The following is a 19,563-nucleotide window of genomic DNA, read 5'->3' as shown; positions in this document are numbered from 1 at the left end:
GTGCCCTTTCAAAGCAACCATCCCGGCATTTACCTGGAGTGATTTAGTGAAATCACGGAAAACCTAAATCAGGATGGTCGGAAGCGGAATTGAACCGTAGTCCTCCCGAATGTGAGTCCAGTGTGCTAACCACTGCGCCACCTCGCTCGGTACTCATTCTGGGGCTATCGGACTATCGGACGATTTTGCCATCTATTGCAGTTCTCCACTGACCTGTCTCACTGAGCGGCGTCTTCGGCGATGTCTTGATCGTCTTTACTCCTGGAGCATCGACAATGTCTTTCGCTTTTCCACTGACAAAACCGCCTGAATGAATTTCTGGCGACGCAATTGGTTTCTCCCACCATCTTTACATCTTGGGCCTGTTGCCCATCCGTTCAACTATGAAGTTCCTGGGGCGCATGCTCGATAGGAGACTCTCTTGGTCCTCCCATGTATCTTTCATGGCAGCCCATTGTACGCAGTTCCTCAATGTCCTGCGTGTCCTCAGTGGTACTTCTCGGGTTGCCGATCGAACCACCCTCCTCCATTTGTACCGGTCCTTTGTCCGTTCGAAACTAGACTATGGGTGATTTGTTTATGCGTCTGCACGCCCATCCCTCTTACGCCGTCTCAACACTATCCACCAACGTGGCATCCGCTTGGTCATGGGTGCCTTTTACGCGAGACCGGCTGAGAGTCTGTATGCTCAAGCTGCTGAACTACCACTGTCCTACCGCCGTGACTTTCTCAGCAGGTATGCATGCCGTTTGTCTGCTATGCGTGGCCACCTATCCTATGCCTCCTCCTTTAATGATTCCTTTGATCGCCAGTATGGGGTGCGTTCCTCTTCTCTGTTACCTCCTGGAGTTCACTTTCAGCACTTGGTACGGCGGCTTAACTTCACACTACCTGCAACTTTCCCGGTGGGTGTGAACCCTTTACCACCTTGGCTTTGTGAAGCGGCCCATGTTAACCTTTTCTTTTCCTAAGGACACTGCTCCAGCCTTTGGTCTATCGCCTTCAGTTTCACGATAGAACCTCGGTATACAACGATGGCTCTCGGACTGACCGTGGGGTCGGGTGTGCCTTCGTCATTGGCACTTGTGTCTTTCGACTTCGGCTTCCGGCACACTGCTCAGTATTTACAACCGAGCTCTTCGCCCTATGTCAGGCCACGGAGTACATCCGGCGACATAGCCTTTTCTATTGTGTCCTCTGCTCGACTCACTCAGCGCCCTTCAAAGTCTATGTGCGCTGTACACCGCCCATCCCTTAGTGCAGCGGGTCCAGGAAAACTATCACTTGCTCACTCTTGGTGGAGTCAGCGTGATTTTTCTGTAGGTTTCTGGTCATGTCGGTCTGCCAGGAAACGGTCTGCAGTCCTCGTACCTCACCCCGAGAGTTCCTATATTCCCTCTGACGATCTCTGTGTAGCCATCTGTCAGGAGGTGGTGTCCCTTTGGCATCGCCAATGGTCCTCGCTTCACAGGAATAAGCTTCGACTTATGAAGCCTCTCCCAGTGACTTGGACGATCTCTTCTAGGCCCTCCCGCCGGGAGGAGGTCATTTTAAGTAGGCTGCGTATTGGGCACTGCCTTTTTAGCCATCGCCATTTGATAAGTGGCGCTTTGTACACATTGTGCCCAAGTTTTAACCGTTCGCCACTTCATGACGGACTGCCCACTTTTTACCCGTTTACGTTCCCGCTTGGGTCTGCCGTCTGAGTTATTGGCGGTTTTAGTAAAAGACGCGCGAGCTGTCGACCACGTTTTACTTTTTATCCACCAAAGTAATATGGCGAAGGCCATTTAATTTATAGTTTTGGACCTCCGTTTCTGTATGGTGACCTTTTTTTAGCTCTTTTTCCATATCGTATTTTTAGCTGTCTTCTATTATGTCCATTGGGACTGATGTATAGTCGTTTTCTAACTCCTCTCTGTCTTCGTGTTTTATAGTTTTGACTTGGGCGCGTATGAACCCAGTTGTTTTTTGCTCCCTAAAGCAAAACAAAACCAAACCAGCCGCATTCTGTACCGATTGTTACTCTACAAAAAGGATAGCTAATAAAAACCCAGTTTGTATTACAAATCGATCTACATACGATACCAGTTACTATATGAAAAGTCTTCAATGTCAAAGACGCCTTCGTGGTATGTGCTCTTGTGTTGTCTCACTGAAACATCCATAAGTTTTTTCGCTAGCCATTACTTCTGTGAAGAAAGGTTGCAGAATTTTGAAGTAAATTCGTTACTTCTACGGGCGATGTCAGTCTCATTAAATTTTTTAAGTGTACTTCAGTGTTTTCTCATAAAATACCAACATTCTAAAATAATAAAAACAACCGACGTGTCTATCGGGTTGCAGCTGCCGTCCTGAGGGTGTAAACTCGTAATCCGCAATATAATTCACAGTGTAATTACGACTCATAGTGGTTGCGTCCAGTGCTGCGAGATGTAGTGCGATGGTGGTGAGTAAAACCGGTTAGACTTGAGTGGTGGCAGGGGAGGGTAAGAGAGACACCGAACTGTATAGGACAAAAGCCGTTTCCAAGCTCTAGCGCTAATGACAGGACCTGTTGCGCCACTGCTGTACGACCGGTGGAGGCACAAGACCTCTCGCTATTTTGAATCAAAACAACAACGCATTTCGGAGATGTTATCTATTCCTAGTGAATTTTTCGGTGCATTAATTTAAATTTGCAGTGTTGTTTTTTGTTCACAAGTATGTAATATTACATTTTTATTGTATCTATTCTATATATTGCAGACTAGTCCATGGTCGACCAAGAATTCCGCTGACGAGCCACACTCAGCCTGGCATGCGTGCCGTAATGCCCGTCCTCCTTGCACACTTCCCCAATCACCACGCCACACAGTCTGAGCGTAAAGAAGAGAAAGGGGAGAGGGAGACTGCAAATGCGTCGCCTTTAAACGGCAGTGCATTCATATATCCCCCATTTCTTAACAACATAAATGACAAAGAAAACAAAGTTTCAGTATTATTTAATTATTTTTGGCCCGCTAAGGACGTAATATACTTTTTCTCCGGTACAAACTGTCCTTATATCGACAGACGCAGACAATACCGCAGACTCTCTCACTCAGGTTGCCACGTAATCCGTGCTTCACACAGATATATCGATAGGCATATTATATTACTTTCGCTTCCTCATTATGGAGAAGTGGAAACTCTGCCTGAGGAAAGCAATGTAGGCGTCCTGGACAGTTTTAAAGTAAAAGGATTTGTCATTAAAATGGGAATTACTTTGCAGATCAGTCGGTTCCATGCACAGGGGCGCTTTCAACTGAAACGGCAAATAGTCCCGAAAACAGATGTAAGGCAGTGTCCCCAAAATGTTGAGGACTATTCTTGCAATTCTTTAAAGGCCACTTAAAATAGTCAAGTCCACTTAAAATGCAAGGTCTACAATCCATTCCGGGTGTTCTATATTTCGTACTTCTACTCCATTTTTCCTTCATAGATTTGACAATAGTGAGTTCTAAATCGAAAAATCGTTTCAGGCATGCCCTTTGACTTAACCAATGTGCATTGCAGACAAATACACTACTGGCCATTAAAATTGCTACATCACGAAGATGACGTGCTACAGACGCGAAATTTAACCGACAGGAAGAAGATGCTGTGGTATGCAAATGATTAGCTTTTCAGAGTATTCACACAAGGTTGGCGCCGGTGGCGACACCTACAACGTGCTGACACGAGGAAAGTTTCCAACCGATTTCTCATACACAAACAGCAGTTGACTGGCGTTGCCTGGTGAAACACTGTTGTGATGCCTCGTGTAAGGAGGAGAAATGCGTACCGTCAAGTTTCCGATTTCGATAAGGTCGGATTGCGGTTTATCGTATCGCGACATTGCTGCTCGCGTTGGTCGAGATCCAATGACTGTTAGCAGAATATGAAATCGTTGGGTTCACGCGGGTAATACGGAACGCCATGCTGGATCCCAACGGGTTCGTATCACCAGCAGTCGAGATGACAAGCATCTTATCCGCAAGGGGTCGAGATCCAATGACTGTTAGCAGAATATGAAATCGTTGGGTTCACGAGGGTAATACGGAACGCCGTGCTGGATCCCAACGGGCTCGTATCACAAGCAGTCGAGATGACAAGCATCTTATCCGCATGGCTGTAACGCATCGTGCAGCCACGTCTCGATCCCTGAGTCAACAGATGGGGACGTTTGCAAGACAACAACCATCTGCACGAACAGTTCGACGACGTTTGCAGCAGCATGGACTATCAGCTCGGAGACCATGGCTGCGGTTACCCTTGACGCTGCATCACAGGAGCGCCTGCGATTGTGTACTCATCGACGAAACTGGGTGCACGAATGGCAAAACGTCGTTTTTTCGGATGAATCTAGGTTCTGTTTACAGCGTCATGATGGTCGCATACGTGTTTGGCGACATCGCGGTGAACGGACTTTGCAAGCGTGTATTCGTCATCGCCATACTGGCGTATGACCCGGCGTGATGGTATGGGGTGCCATTGGTTACACGTCTCGGTCACCTCTTGTTCGCATTGACGGCACTTTGAACAGTGGACGTTACATTTCAGATGTGTTACGACCCGTGGCTCTACCCTTCATTCGATCCCTGCGAAACTCTACATTTCAGTAACATAATGCACGACCGCATATTGCAGGTCCTGTACGGGCCTTTCTGGATACAGAAAATGTTCGACTGCTGCCCTGACCAGCACATTCTCGAGATCTCTCAGCAACTGAAAACGTCTGGCCAATGGTGGCCGAGCAACTGGCTCGTCGCAATACGCCAATCACTACTCTTGATGAACTGTGGTATCGTGTTGAAGATGCATGGGTAGCTGTACTTGTACACGCCATCCAAGGTCTGTTTGACTCAATGCCCAGCCGTATCAAGCCCGTTATTACGGCCAGAGGTGGTTGTTCTGGGTACTGATTTCTCAGGATCTATGCACCCAAATTGCATGAAAATGTAATCACATGTCAGTTCTAGAATAATATATTTGTCCAATGAATACCCGTTTATCATCTACATTTCTTCTTGGTGTAGAAATTTTAATGGCCAGTAGTATATAAGGTCATCATTTCTTCACGAACTGCATGCCTGTAACTTCAGCACAAAGCGCTTGTTGACGTTTAGAACAATTAATCCTGACTGTCGCTCGTTGTAATTTTTAGGGCTTTCACTGTCAACTAAATTTTTAAATTCTTTCTGCATAATATTGTAATATCGTTGCGTAGCATATCTTCAATACCGTCACTTACGCAACTGAATAATATATATGAGAAATATCTACTCTGTCATTTCCAATCATTTCTAAATTCTTGTGACGATAAATCGCTAGACTTCCTGTTTTTGTTGAAACAGCCTCTGAACCTGTGTGTGACCTTCATACCAAAAACAAAAAGCGAAGGCTAAACACCGCCCATACCACGATTTTGCCGATCTGAAGAGAGTTGTGCAGACCAAAAAGTGTCTGCACCGCAATAGTATATGAGATGCCGCGCTGTATCGAATTGGCTACTTGCAGGAAGGAACGAGCAAAGCATTCACAGGCCGATCCATGGTCGGCACGCAGCCCGCACACTCGGCGTTCATGAAATTCGGCACGCTATGGCTGGCCCTGCTCTAGCCCATATAAGAACACTGAGAATGATAACTACCAGCGGTTATCTCTGCTTTTATTGGATGATTTCGTGCTGTACTAGACTGAACAGATAGTACAAAAAAAAGTTAAATTTTTACGCTTCTTACTTACCAAGCAGAGGGGGAGAAATAAGGAAATGTCTGATTTACGATTTCTTGAAACGAGAATCAGAATTGTGAGTGTGGAGTATTCAGAACCAATACTCAGCTCCAGGATGTTTTAATGCAAAACAAACTTGTGACCATGAAACCTGATGAGAAGAAAACAATATTGTCCGTTCATGTTAAAAATTTAGGTAGCCAGCTTTTCTAAATCTAGTGTAAAAATTTGCAGAGCAACTGAAAATAAGGCCTCGGTTAAGTAAGTCAAAAACTAAATGAGGTAAATACTTTCACTATGATTTTATGGAAAGATGTAGTGAAATTACTTGGTTATCGAATATCGTCTCAGTTATGCGACTGGATTTGTGATTTCCTGTCAGAAAATGTCACAGTTCGAAGTAATTCACGGTAAGTCATCGAGTAAAACAGAAGTGATTTCTGGCGTTCCGCAAGGTAGTGTTATAAGCCCTTTGCTGTTCCTTATCTATATAAACGATTTTGGAGACAATCTGAGCAGCCGTCTTCGGTTGTTTGCAAATGATGCTGTCGTTTATCGACTAATAAAGTCATCAGAAGATCAAAAATAAACTGCAAAACGATTTAGAAAAGTGGCAGTTGACCCTAAATAACGAGAAGTGTGAGGTCATCGACATGAGTGCTAAAAGGAATTCGTTAAACTTCGGTTACACGATAAATCAGTCTAATCTAAAAGCTATAAATTCAACTAAATACCTAGGTATTACAATTACGAACAACTTAAATTGGAAAGAACACATAGAAAATGCTGCGGGGAAGGCTAACCAACGACTGCGTTTTATTGGTAGGACACTTAGAAAATGTAACAGACTTACCAAGGAGACTGTCTACACTACGCTTGTCCGTCCTCTTTTTAGAATACTTCTGCGAGGTGTGGGATCCTTATAAGATAGGACTGACGGAGTACATCGAAAAAGTTCAAAGAAAGGCAGCACGTTTTGTATTATCGCGAAATATGGGAGAGAGTGTCACAGAAAACAGGATTTGGGCTGGACATCATTAAAAGAAAGGCGTTTTTCGTTGCGGTGGAATATTCTCACGAAATTCCAATCACCATCTTTCTCCTCCGAATGAGAAAATATTTTGTTGACATCGACCTACATAGGGAGGAACGATCACGAAGATAAAATAAGGGCAATCAGAGCTCGTACGGAAAGATATAGGCGTTCTTTCTTTCCGCGCGCTATACGAGAATTGTGAAAGTGGTTCGATGAACCCTCTGCCAGGCACTTAAATGTGATTTGCAGAGTATCCATGTAGATGTAGACGTAACAGTTACTTTAGAATGGGTAAGCAATATTCGCAATATGGTGCAATAAGTGAAGGAAACGAATCTCCACAGCCGTATCATCAACAAACTTTATTTCGAACAACTAGTTTCAGCGCAATACTAACGCCATCTTCGGGTTCATTACAATCAAAAGAATGGTTACATTCCTTGGCCCGCGTGTCGTATAACCCATATAATGCTAATTGTTGTGAACTGTGAATTGCATACACCAGGAGTGTAAACATGGGCCAAAATTAAAGTATTCTTTTAGTTTATAGTGGACCTGAAAATGGCGTAAGTGTTGCGCGGAAACTAAACATTTGAAATAAATTTCTTTGATTATACGGCTGTGGTGGTTCGTTTTCTCGTGGCGTTTCGCTGACGTATCACAGTGTCACCCACCTGGTAACAGCGTCCTCGTTTCCTATTGGCTAAGCAGAGCTTCACCTCATAAGTAGCAAGAAATTTCCTTTGCTGTGATTGGCTAAAACACTCGTGCCAGAAGCTACCTTGCATCGCTAGAGAACTCCAGTTTCATTTATAGTAATCTCAATCTAATGGAGATAGCCACGGCTATGGGTCGTGTATGGGTAGTCACGGTGTAGAAATTAACGATTGTGAAGTAAATTAATTGTTTATTAAAGAGGATATCGGATGACGCATGAAGTAATCGACCACGATTGTGATGGCAGTGGCCATTTGTTACGGAAAATCACATTATTAAACGTGTCGTGATCGGACGCGAATGTGACTACGAAGCTAATGTCAGCCGCGCAGAATAAATTTTAATTACTGCCACGGACGATCAAAATTCTATATAAACCTGTAATCAAAGAGAGCAGAAATAATTTTATTTGAATTTTATTTGATCGCGGTGCTGTGGAAGATTTACAGATCATAATAAAACATGGATCCCATAAAATACATGATGTTTTCTTTACTGAATTTAAATCCTCAGTTTCCAACTGATTTCATCGAACAGCGCTACAACAACTCCGAGGCCACAATCCGGTGTTATCATCTGCTTCGAGAAAGATATCTTGAGAAGATACCAGGTATAAGTCGTCTAAAGAAACTTTGTGTGAGGTGTGACAGGCTTGCGAATCTCCAACCACAGCCCTAGCGTGTGCGATCTGTCTGTTACAGCCAGAAAAAAAAAATGGTTCAAATGGCTCTGAGCACTATGGGACTTAACTTCTGAGGTCATCAGTCCCCTAGAACTTAGAACTACTTAAACCTAACTAACCTAAGGACAACACACACATCCATGCCCGAGGCAGGATTCGAACCTGCGACCGTAGCAGTCGCGCGGTTCCAGACTGTAGCGCCTAGAACCGCTCGGCCACCCCGGCCGGCTTACAGCCAGACAACAGGAGCACGTAACTAGTTAATGCAAGGGGAGTCGAACACAACTGAATGGACGAGTTTGCAGCGAGCAGCAGGTTTCAGCAAGGAATAAGGTGACAGATCTTTTGATATATTAGGTGAGGTGAAGGCGAAGTTCAAGTATATAATCATTTCGATCCATGTAAAACATTTTTGCAACGAAAATAGCTTTTCTACTCGTTACTAAAGTTTTAAACGACCAAAAATAAATGGTGAAGAAAATATAAATAAAGCAACACCGAATTTTTAATCTTATTAAATAATTTATAAAAATAATATAATTTCGAAATCTTTCGTGTCTGGAACTACTCGATCTTCCTCTATGTGGCGGTTTAAAGTTTGGGATCGAATATCTCTGTCATATTATACACTGTCAATGGAGATGCGACAAATCTGCTGAATCCTAATGAATACTCAGCTATCTGAAGATGATATCTACTTACACTTCCAGCAAGGTTTCTGTGGCGTAAAGCATCCTTTACATGATACAGATCGTGATGAAATTCGAACTGGAGATTTTCTGATTAGTACATATTTACTGGACGACACTGCTTTTTATACACACATGAAAACAAGTTTTTCATCACCCCGGTTCCCAGAACTCCTGAATATAGACGTTGGGGTGGATATTATATCTCAGACGCAGTCCCTTTGACTGTTCAGAGACGTCACTAAACCCGCCAAAAGATATAAACAACCATGCATGAGCAACACCTATTAGACGGAGGGGGTCCGACAGCCGATCAGTTCCAGTCATTCCACCAGGAAGGAGGTACACGGCTCGTGTTGTCTATAGTTCAATCATACCTAGACCGTCAATACCGCGTCCGCATTGTTACTTTGTGCCAGGAAGGGCTCTCAACAAGGGAAGTGTCCAGGCGTCTCGGAGTGAACCAAAGAGATGTTGCTCGGACATGGAGGAGATACATAGAGACAGGAATTGTCGATGACATGCCTCGCTCAGGCCACCCAAGGGCTACTACTGCAGTGGATGACCGCTACCTACGGATTATAGCTCGGAAGAACCCTGACAGCAACGCCACCATGTTGAATAATGCTTTTCGTGCAGCCACATGACGTCGTGTTACGATTTAAACTGTGCGCAATAGGCTGTATGACGCGCAACTTCACTCCCGATGTCCATGGCGAGGTCCATCTTTGCACAGCGCAGCGCGGTACAGGTGGGCCAACAACATGTCGAATGGATCGCTCAAGATTGGCATTACGTTCTCTTCATCGATGAGTGTCGCATATGCCTTCAACCAGACAATCGACGGAGACGTGTTTGGAGGCAACACACTGTCCATGGAGTGCAGCAAGGTGGAGGTTCCCTGATGTTTTGGGTGGCAGTATGTGGGGCCGACGTACGCCGCTGGCCATGGAAGGCTGTACGATACGCGAATGCCATCCTCCGACCGATAGTGCAACCATATTGGCAGCATATTGGCGAGACATTCGTCTTCATGGACGACAATTTGCGCCCCCATTGTGCACATCATGTGAATGACTTCCTTCAGGATAGCGACATCGCTCGTCTAGAGTGGCCAGCATGTTCTCCTGACATGCACCCTATAGAACATGCCTGTGATAGACTGAAAAAGGCTTCTTATGGACGACGTGACACGCCAATCACTCTGTGGGATCTACGCCGAATCGCCCTTGAGGGCCGCGCAGGGTAGCCCCCCCCCTCCCCCCCCCCCCTCCCCGGTCGGAGATGTGTGTTGTCCTTAGCGTAAGTTAATTTAAGTTAGATTAGTTAGATTGTGTAGTGCGTAAGCTTAGGGAGCGATGACTTTCGCAGTTTGGTCCCATAAGACCTTAGCACAAATTTCCGATTTCCAATTTCGCCGTTGAGAAGTGGGCCAATCTGGACCAACAGTGCCTTGATGAACTTGTCGACAGTATGCCACAACGAATATAGGCATGCATCAAAGCAAGAGGTCGTGCTACTGAGTATTAGAGGTGCTGGTGAGTACAGCAATCTGGACCACCACCTCTGAAGGTCTCGCTGTATGATGGTACATGCAATATGAGATTTTCATGAGCAATAAAACTGATGTTTATGTTGATCTCTATTCCAATTTTCTGTACAGGTTCCGAAACTCTCGGAACCTAGGTGATGCAAAACTTTTTTTCTGTGTGTATTTAACATGAAAGTAAGAAGAAACTCGCAAGACGACTATAGAATAAACGAACTTCGTCAATCGATTGGTCTCTGTATGCTGAGATGAGGTAATCTTCTCTACGTCAACAAACTCTCTCTGAGGCTCAACACGACTCCTCTGAGAGCGAATACAAGCCGTATATTAGATTAAACATTGACCTAAGGCACTTCTTTCACTCTTCTATTCATTCTGCGCGTAAATAAATAAAATATACTGCATATGTAATAACTTGTCCTGGTTGCTCTTGTAATGTATAAAATTTACAATTTTATGCGTTTCGGCTACTGAGACATGTACATTGGCTGTGTATTGACGTCTTCGTAATATGACGCTGAAGATGGCTTGATGTTGAAAGCGCAAAAAATAATAAAGTTTATATAATTAAAAAGCGATCAGGACGTAGTATCGCATTATCTAGAGCAATTATCATCGCAGACTTATTTAATTATTATATGTCATTGATTGACAAAATATAGACGTATAAGTTTCATCCGTATTTCAGAACTACATCTATCACAGATTATGCATTCATTAATCATTCAGTTTTCTCAGTATTTTCAAATACATAAGACTAAACAGTTAAATTACTTTAGCAGTACTCACCCGAAAGCGGAGATCTCCCACCGGTGGCGCAGCATAAGGTACTCCGAAGAACCTGTTGTACTCTGTTCCAAGGATGCTAGTGGTGCGGACACCTCTCAGGAGTCCTTGTTCCACCTTTGCGAACACATCTGTCGCCTGAGAAAAAAACGTCAACGACTGTTATTATCTGTTGTCTGTTTGCTCAACTATTATGAATACGTTTCACTTGGTGACTAAAAGACTGAGCCAGTTTCATTACTTAATTATTACGTACACAAAGTATTTTGCATAACTCTGCTGTTCAGTGGTTTACAAAAAAAGCATTAACGTCACACATTTCCTGCATTTCCTACGAGTGCTATTTCTTTCACGAAATTAAAACCACAGTGAAAATTCAGTGAAGCCATGCGCATTTGCGTTGCACGATGCCTCTATTATGCTTTTCTATCGTGTCACGTTGCATATTTCAGTTCTGAGCCCACAGTGAGTAGGTAAAAATGGCTAGCGTCTCCTGCCAAGTCTGAAGTCCTCCGAAGGGTTTCGCCTGACTTCATGCAGTCTGCATAATAAGTGTCATACATTTCCCTCATCACGACAAGTATGCAAACTGCAGGTGCACCAAAGATGCTCCTGCAACGTTTCTGATGGGAAATTTTTGATGACCAGCCAAACAACCTGGACCTGTATCCCTCTGACTTTCATGGACAGCTCACATGAGGACAGCATTTACGCACATATACCGAGCTCCACACCAGCGTAGGGAATCGAGGAAACTCACAAGCGACTGCTTTATATGACGAGAATATTGGAAAGTTGGAACCATGCTACGACAAGTGTCTAAGTTGGAGCAGCGACAATGTAAAGAAGCAGATGGACGTTGTTGTTGTTGTGGTCTTCAGTCCTGAGACTGGTTTGATGCAGCTCTCCATGCTACTCTATCCTGTGCAAGCTTCTTCATCTCCCAGTACCTACTGCAACCTACATCCTTCTGAATTTGCTTAGTGTATTCATCTCTTGGTCTCCCTCTACGATTTTTTCCCTCCACACTGCCCTCCAATACTAAATTGGTGATCCCTTGATGCCTCAGAACATGTCCTACCAACCGATCCCTTCTTCTAGTTAAGTTGTGCCACAAACTTCTCTTCTCCCCCAATCCTATTCAATACCTCCTCATTAGTTATATGATCTACCCATCTAATCTTCAGCATTCTTCTGTAGCACCACATTTCGAAAGTTTCTATTCTCTTCTTGTCCAAGCTAGTTATCGTCCATGTTTCACTTCCATACGTGGCTACGCTCCATACAAATACTTTCAGAAACGACTTCCTGACACTTAAATCAATACTCGATGTTAACAAATTTCTCTTCTTCAGAAACGCTTTCCTTGCCATTGCCAGTCTACATTTGATATCCTCTCTACTTCGACCATCATCAGTTATTTTGCTCCCCAAATAGCAAAACTCCTTTACTACTTTAAGTGTCTCATTTCCTAATCTAATTCCCTCAGCATCACCATACTTAATTCGACTACATTCTATTGTCCTCGTTTTGCTTTTGTTGATGTTCATCTTATACCCTCCTTTCATGACACTGTCCATTCCGTTCAACTGCTCTTCCAAGTCCTTTACTGTCTCTGACAGAATTACAATGTCATCGGCGAACCTCAAAGTTTTTATTTCTTCTCCATGGATTTTAATACCTACTCCGAATTTTTCTTTTATTTCCTTCACTGATTGCTCAATATACAGATTGAATAACATCGGGGATAGGCTACAACCCTGTCTCACTCCCTTTCCAACCACTGTTTCCCTTTCGTGCCCCTCGACTCTTATAACTGCCATCTGGTTTCTGAACAAATTGTAAATAGCCTTTCGCTTCCTGTACTTTACCCCTGCCACCTTCAGAATTTGAAAGAGAGTATTCCAAGATGTAGTTAAAACTTTTTTATTTTCACTGTGGTTTCCATTTCGCGACAGATCGGAAGTTGAAAAAAAGATAGCCTTCGTATTTCATGCGTAGGGTCGTTTGGATACATGATGCTCAAAAGAGTCTTAAAAATCAGTTGCTACTTTCTATCATCACGAAGAAATACGAGTATTTGTTACATGATCACTGAACAGGCATAGACGTAGTATGTAGTTTGATCATTTTCTAATGCATGTTATCCCAATTTCCTCTGCAAGTCGCTTCAGATAAATATAGAATTTGATGCTTATTAAGGAAAGGAATTGTTTCTGAACTCATATTTACTTACATTTTATGGTACTTTTCTGGGCAGAGAAAGAGAAATGTGGGTGGAAATATAAGAGCGCCATTGTAAATGCTTCAGCGGGAAAGAATGTAATTTTTGCATAACAGCTAAAGCTCAGCTCGTAGATATGACTTAGGACAACGTTCCTAAACATAATTTAAATAACATCCGACTGTAGAGTGGCACACTCGAGCCAGAGAAGACACTATAAATTGATATGGTCGCTTGGCCGATGAACGGTATCGAGGCGGTTATCACTCCCACAAATCGTCAGCAGTGACCCTATCGCCCTATCTTTCTTCTTTAATTCTGTTCACCAGCCATGTTTGCTGGGTACAATATATCGTAATCGCCGCATTATACAGGATGTTTAAAAACATATTCTTATAGGAGATATCACAGCTAAAAACTAGAAAAAAGTCCTATAAACGTTAAGTCCGGAAACTTATAGATATATGGGCCATTACGTTTTTGTCGAGAACCTTCAGTGCTGAGTGGTATACGCTCATTCCTTATTGGTTGTGCTTGTCACTGAACCGCAATAATCAAGTGTGGGCAAATGCAAATCTTTGAGAGCTCGTGGAAATAAGGTAACAAAATCATTGTGCTATCAATATGTGGACAGGAATTACGAGTGTCAAGACTAATAAGACGATAAATTTTGCCAAACAATCTAAAAAGTCCTGTTTATCGCCCTTTTCAAAAATGGTTCAAATGGTTCTGAGCACTATGCGACTTAACGTCTGAGGTCATCAGTCGCCTAGAACTTAGAACTAATGAAACCTAACTAACCTAAGGACATCACACACATCCATGCCCGAGGCAGGATTCGAACCTGCAACCGTAGCGGTCGCTCGGCTCCAGACTGCAGCGCCCAGAACCGCACTGCCACTACGGCCGGCTCGCCCTTTTCGATACGACTAACTACACGCTCAGTTGTATAACATTACCCTAACGGAAAGACAACGTATGTGGCTTGTGCACGATAGTGCACCACCTCAATTACTAGGTACGCCTGATATGACAGTACCTGAAACAAAGGTTTAATGAACAATAGATTAGTTGAAGAGGACCAGCAGTATGGCCAACCCGTTCACCTGACCTCAATCATGTATATTTAGGGCTACGGTGACACTCAAATTTGATATGTTCAACACACATCAACAATGTACAGACGTTGCAGTAGAATATGACCCACGCATGTAACCAAATCATCCAGACGTGGTTCAAATGGCTCTGAGCACTATGGGATTTAACTTCTGAGGTCATCAGTCCCCTAGAACTTAGAACTACTTAAACTGAACTAACCTAAGGACATCACACACATCCATTCGCGAGGCAGGATTCGAACCTGCGATCGTAGCGGTCGTGCGATCCCAGACTGTAGCGCCTAGAACCGCTCGGCAACCCCGGCCGGCCATCCAGACGTCTTCGCAGGAGTTAGTGATTATTTGAGTGCGAGGGCCGAAATATGTGTAAGGATGAGTGGTAACTACATTTGAGCGCCTCCTGTAATGTTAACAAACAGATAGCTATGTGGGTCAGAACGGCACATATCTCAAAAAGTATTTGCTTCCGAGCAAATTTTATGACTTTTTTCTAACGTTGAAAGTACTACAGCCTTCAAGAATATGGGACGGTTGTTATAAACATATATCTCGTGCACATGTAAACCGTGCTCCGAAATCACTCCTAAACTGAGACGCTCTTGTCCATAGTCAACTTGCTGCGCAGGCCGGTAGATTCCTCCGTGGATTTCGGTGTGCGCTTCGTGGGCTACTTTACCCATGAGGCAGTTCTTTGATCTTCATGATTTTGATAGCGTTTCTGTATTTCTAAAACTATTGGTTATTTGCAAAACAAATACTCTTAAAGAAACTAGACTCCATGCCTTGTAAACAGAGGAAGACTGGTTACATGTTAAGAAAGGGAACATGAGACACAGAACCGAAGAAGTGTGGTGGTGGTGGTTGGTGGTGGTTAGTGTTTAACGTCCCGTCGACAACGAGGTCATTAGAGACGGAGCGCAAGCTCGGGTTAGGGCAGGAGTGGGAAGGAAATCGGCCGTGCCCTTTCAAAGAAACCATCTCGGCATTCGCCCGAAGAAGTGTATATTGAGTTTTTGTTGCAGTGTATGTTGCACTGATCATTTGTGGAAAGATTCAGATCGCCATGATTATGACTTGGGAACTAGGGGCCAAGAGGAACCAGTTATAGCAACCATCGCGTTTGACCAGTGACGTAATGGCAATGGTTACTGTGACGTCACTTCTTGGTGCGCATTTTGAACTGCATTTTTTTGCCGCGTTGATTATTGTGTTGTTTTCATTGATTTCGAGGAAATCTATATTTTTAAACTCTGTTGAGTATGAGAAACGAAGTATTTCTCTTTCAGGGAAATTATGATATTCGGTAGATTTAGCAGTCTTTTTTCTTTGCGATAAATATATAAATTTTTTTCATTCATATTTTTGTCGTGGAAGTGTTTTTTTTTTAATTCAGTTTGTTTTATTTTTTTCGGTAAACAGCTGAACTTCTGTTTGTGATTACTATTTTGATATACTCACGATACACACATGTATTCGTAATAGTGTTCTGCTGTCTCCATTTGAGATATAAAGCTAGAGAGTAGTTTTGGATACTAGCTTTGAGCTTCTTACGACTAATTTCGTTTTAGTCTGTGCTGCGTATTGAGAGTACCGCTGCAGATACAGCACTTTCTTCCAGTGCTCGATTCGTTTTCTTTTCAATAAATATTTGTAGTTCTTTTTGTGTGATAACCGTTTCGATTTACTATTGACATAAATCTATTCGGTCTCCACTTGAGGTAAGTAGCTCATGGGTATTTTCAGATACTAGCTTCGATTTAGCTGCAACAAAAAATGTTTACTTCGTACTGTGTGTCGTGATGCCCTTGTTTTTACGGTACTCGATTCATTTTGTTTCCAAGTATAGTTTCTCTTGTTTATGTGTTATTGATCATAATAGTTGTAATTTTCACTGTTTTCTCCCAGTGTAGTAAATTTTCGTCATGAAAACTGTCTGTGATTTTTATCTTTCAAAATATACCCAATGATATCACATTATTGTCGGATGTTATGGTGTGGTCGTTTTTTCATGGAGGTGGTTGCACTCCTTGTTGTTTCGCGTGGCACTATTTTAGCACAGGCCTACAATGATGTTTTAAGGACCTTCTTGATTCCCACTGTTGAAGAGCAATTCGCAGATGGCGATTGCATCTTTCAACACGATCGACCACCTCTTCATAATTCACGGCCTATGGCAGAGTGGTTACACTACAATAACATCCCTGTAATGGACTGACCTGAATCCTATAGAACACCTTTGGCATGTTTTGGAACGCCGACTTCTTGCCAGTCCTCACCGACCGACATCGATGCCTCTCCTCAGTACAGCACTCCGTGAAGAATGAGCTGCCATTCCCCAAGAAATATTCCAGCACCTGAATAAAAGTATGCCTGCGGGAGAGGAAGCTATCATCAAGGTTAAGGATGTGCCAACACCATACTGAATTCCAGCATTACCGATGGAGGGTGCCACGAACTTGTAAGTCATTTTTAGACAGGTATCAGGATACTATTCATCACATAGCATATTAAGAAGTGGCTTTCTCTTTTATATGTAGCATTTGGGCAATTGGCCTTTTGTGAGAGGGTCATGTTAAATCTCGTGTAATAAGAAGAAATGCCAAGCAGCATGTGTCGCAAATCAACTGCAGCATGATCGTGCCCAGTCAAGACCGAGGCTTATCGTTCCAAGATGTTGCTGTTCGCGTTGGTCAACGCACCCTGACGGTCATGTGAATATGGACTCAATCAGTTGAGAAGGGGCATACTATCTCTAAGCTCGCCATGAGCCAGCCATGTAGGATGGTACAGACTTTTCTTGTACCTTTAGTCAGGAAACGGGCTTGTTTAGAGCAAGGTAAGTATCCATAGGATCAGCATGACGATGACTGGAGCACAACGGTATGTCAGCCTAACGACCGTTGTTGCACTTCCTCTCGACGCGGTAGCAGCGGGAGGCTCACTGACAGCAGTGTGCAAATGACAATGCTGGATACTGGATGTGTCGCACCAGTTCTGTGTAAAGCATTACGATGGACATAGCCCTGTGTGGAGGTGCCAGAGAGGCCCAACTTACTGCATTCGTCACTATCATACGTGCCCAGTACATGGCGTGATGGTGTGAGGTGCCACTGGGTACACAACATCATCGCCTCTAGATCACATTGTCGGTAATTTGGACAATAGCCATTAAAATTACGACGTTAAAGGCCGTTGGTTATGCTCTAACCTCAATGTCTTAGTGACATTATCTTTCAGCACAAAAATTCATGATCTTATCTCGCCCGTGCCACCTCGATATTAAGACTGTTGGACGATTTCCCTGGCCAGCACGACGTCTAGATGAATACATCTGGTGTTGAGTTGCCAAGAGACTGCCTCATCACCACTCATAAAGCTGTATGATTGATGAATTCTGGCACTGACTTGAACCCACATGGGATAATGTAACTGTGTCTATCATACAAGCTTAGTTCAACTCGATGCCCAGCCAATTTAGAGCTGATTTGCTGCCAGAGATGGCAATAACAGGTACTGATAATTGCACCCTATATATCTACTAATCACTTACAAATTTAATCGTGTATTCTTCATATTGACCCCTTCTCACCAACAATGAACACCTCCGCGTCTCCTGTGCTATCTCCAAACTAGATTTCAATAATCCATCGTTTTCCCTCTGATCAGCAACCCTTATAAGCCTCTGCAATGCGCCTTCTCACACACACATCGCTCCGTTTCTACATCTGCATAAACTCCATACCCTGTCCCAATGAATTTCAACCAGTTCCCTCTCCCAGACAATGAAATCCGTCCCCATATTTATGAAGAATTGTTTTAGAGTTTCGGTTGTTTGGGAAGGAGACCAGACGGCGAGGTCATCGGTCTCATCGGGTTAGTGAAGGACGGGGAAGGAAGTCGGCCGTGCCCTTTCAAAGGAACCATCCCGGCATTTGCCTGGAGCGATTTAGGGAAATCACGGAAAACCTAAATCAGGATTGCCGGACGCGCGATTGAACCGTCATCCTTCGGAATGCGAGTCCAATGTGCTAGCCACTGCACCACCTCGCTCAGTATGAAAAATGGCTTTAGGACCAAGTACAGAAGCATTTCAGGAAACAGCCGAGTCTGTAAACTTTTCGCGTGGCGCAGTGATGAAAGGATACCGTGCCGGGCCATAGATGACTGGAGTGAACGAGATGTGTGCGGGCAACTAAACGTGCAACTATATGTAAATTGAAGGTTGTATCACTCTGGTTTAATCTTCTGACTTATCCCGCTCGATCGGATTCTGATAGCAGCCCAAATAGATATTAGTTAATGTGACCGTATACCTAATGGGGCTGGCAATCGGATTGGACTGCTACGGAGTTGTTACATTCCATTTTGTCCTTCTCGAATGCTGTAATAATGAAATGCCTGGTGGCAGGAAGAACAACAACACAACTTCATTAATCAACGACCTATATTCTCACAAAAACACAAAGTAAGGAGACAGCCACTGCCTTCGTCGTACAGAATTAATAATGGCTAATCTCAGCACAGGTCCTTTCGTTATTCATTATCGTCACACGCAATTTCAATCACTGTAATCCAACACTACAATCCAACACTGCAATCCAACACTGTAATCCAATGATGCCGGCGCGGTAGACGCGTAATTACAAATATCGGCACAAAAATATCACTGATCACTCTATTAATTATACTTTTTCACCTTCCCGTATATTTCTAACACAAAGGGGTTAAACCACGGCGATGGCCACTCCCTTTGTCGGTACGGTCTTGCATTCCAGCAATAGAACTCCACCCGGCTCGGCCTGCAGCGCGTACCACACTACTGTCTCAACACTCGCTCTCGCTCTCGCAACCCGACACACACTATCGATTGTTTGTCCTGTCGACCTGTGCTGTCGCAAAACTTATAGTAAGGGCCTACGGACCCCTTACAAGGTGGAGAGGGGAAGAAAGGAAAGGGAAGGGGAGAGATCACTGCTGTGAGCTGCACTGGCACATTAGGCGGAATTGGCGGCGACAAGTGAAAATG

This window comes from Schistocerca serialis, chromosome 1 (genome assembly GCF_023864345.2).
Source record: "Schistocerca serialis cubense isolate TAMUIC-IGC-003099 chromosome 1, iqSchSeri2.2, whole genome shotgun sequence".
In the NCBI taxonomy this organism is placed as follows: Eukaryota; Metazoa; Arthropoda; class Insecta; order Orthoptera; family Acrididae; genus Schistocerca; species Schistocerca serialis.
Note: the sequence above shows the minus strand (reverse complement) of the source record.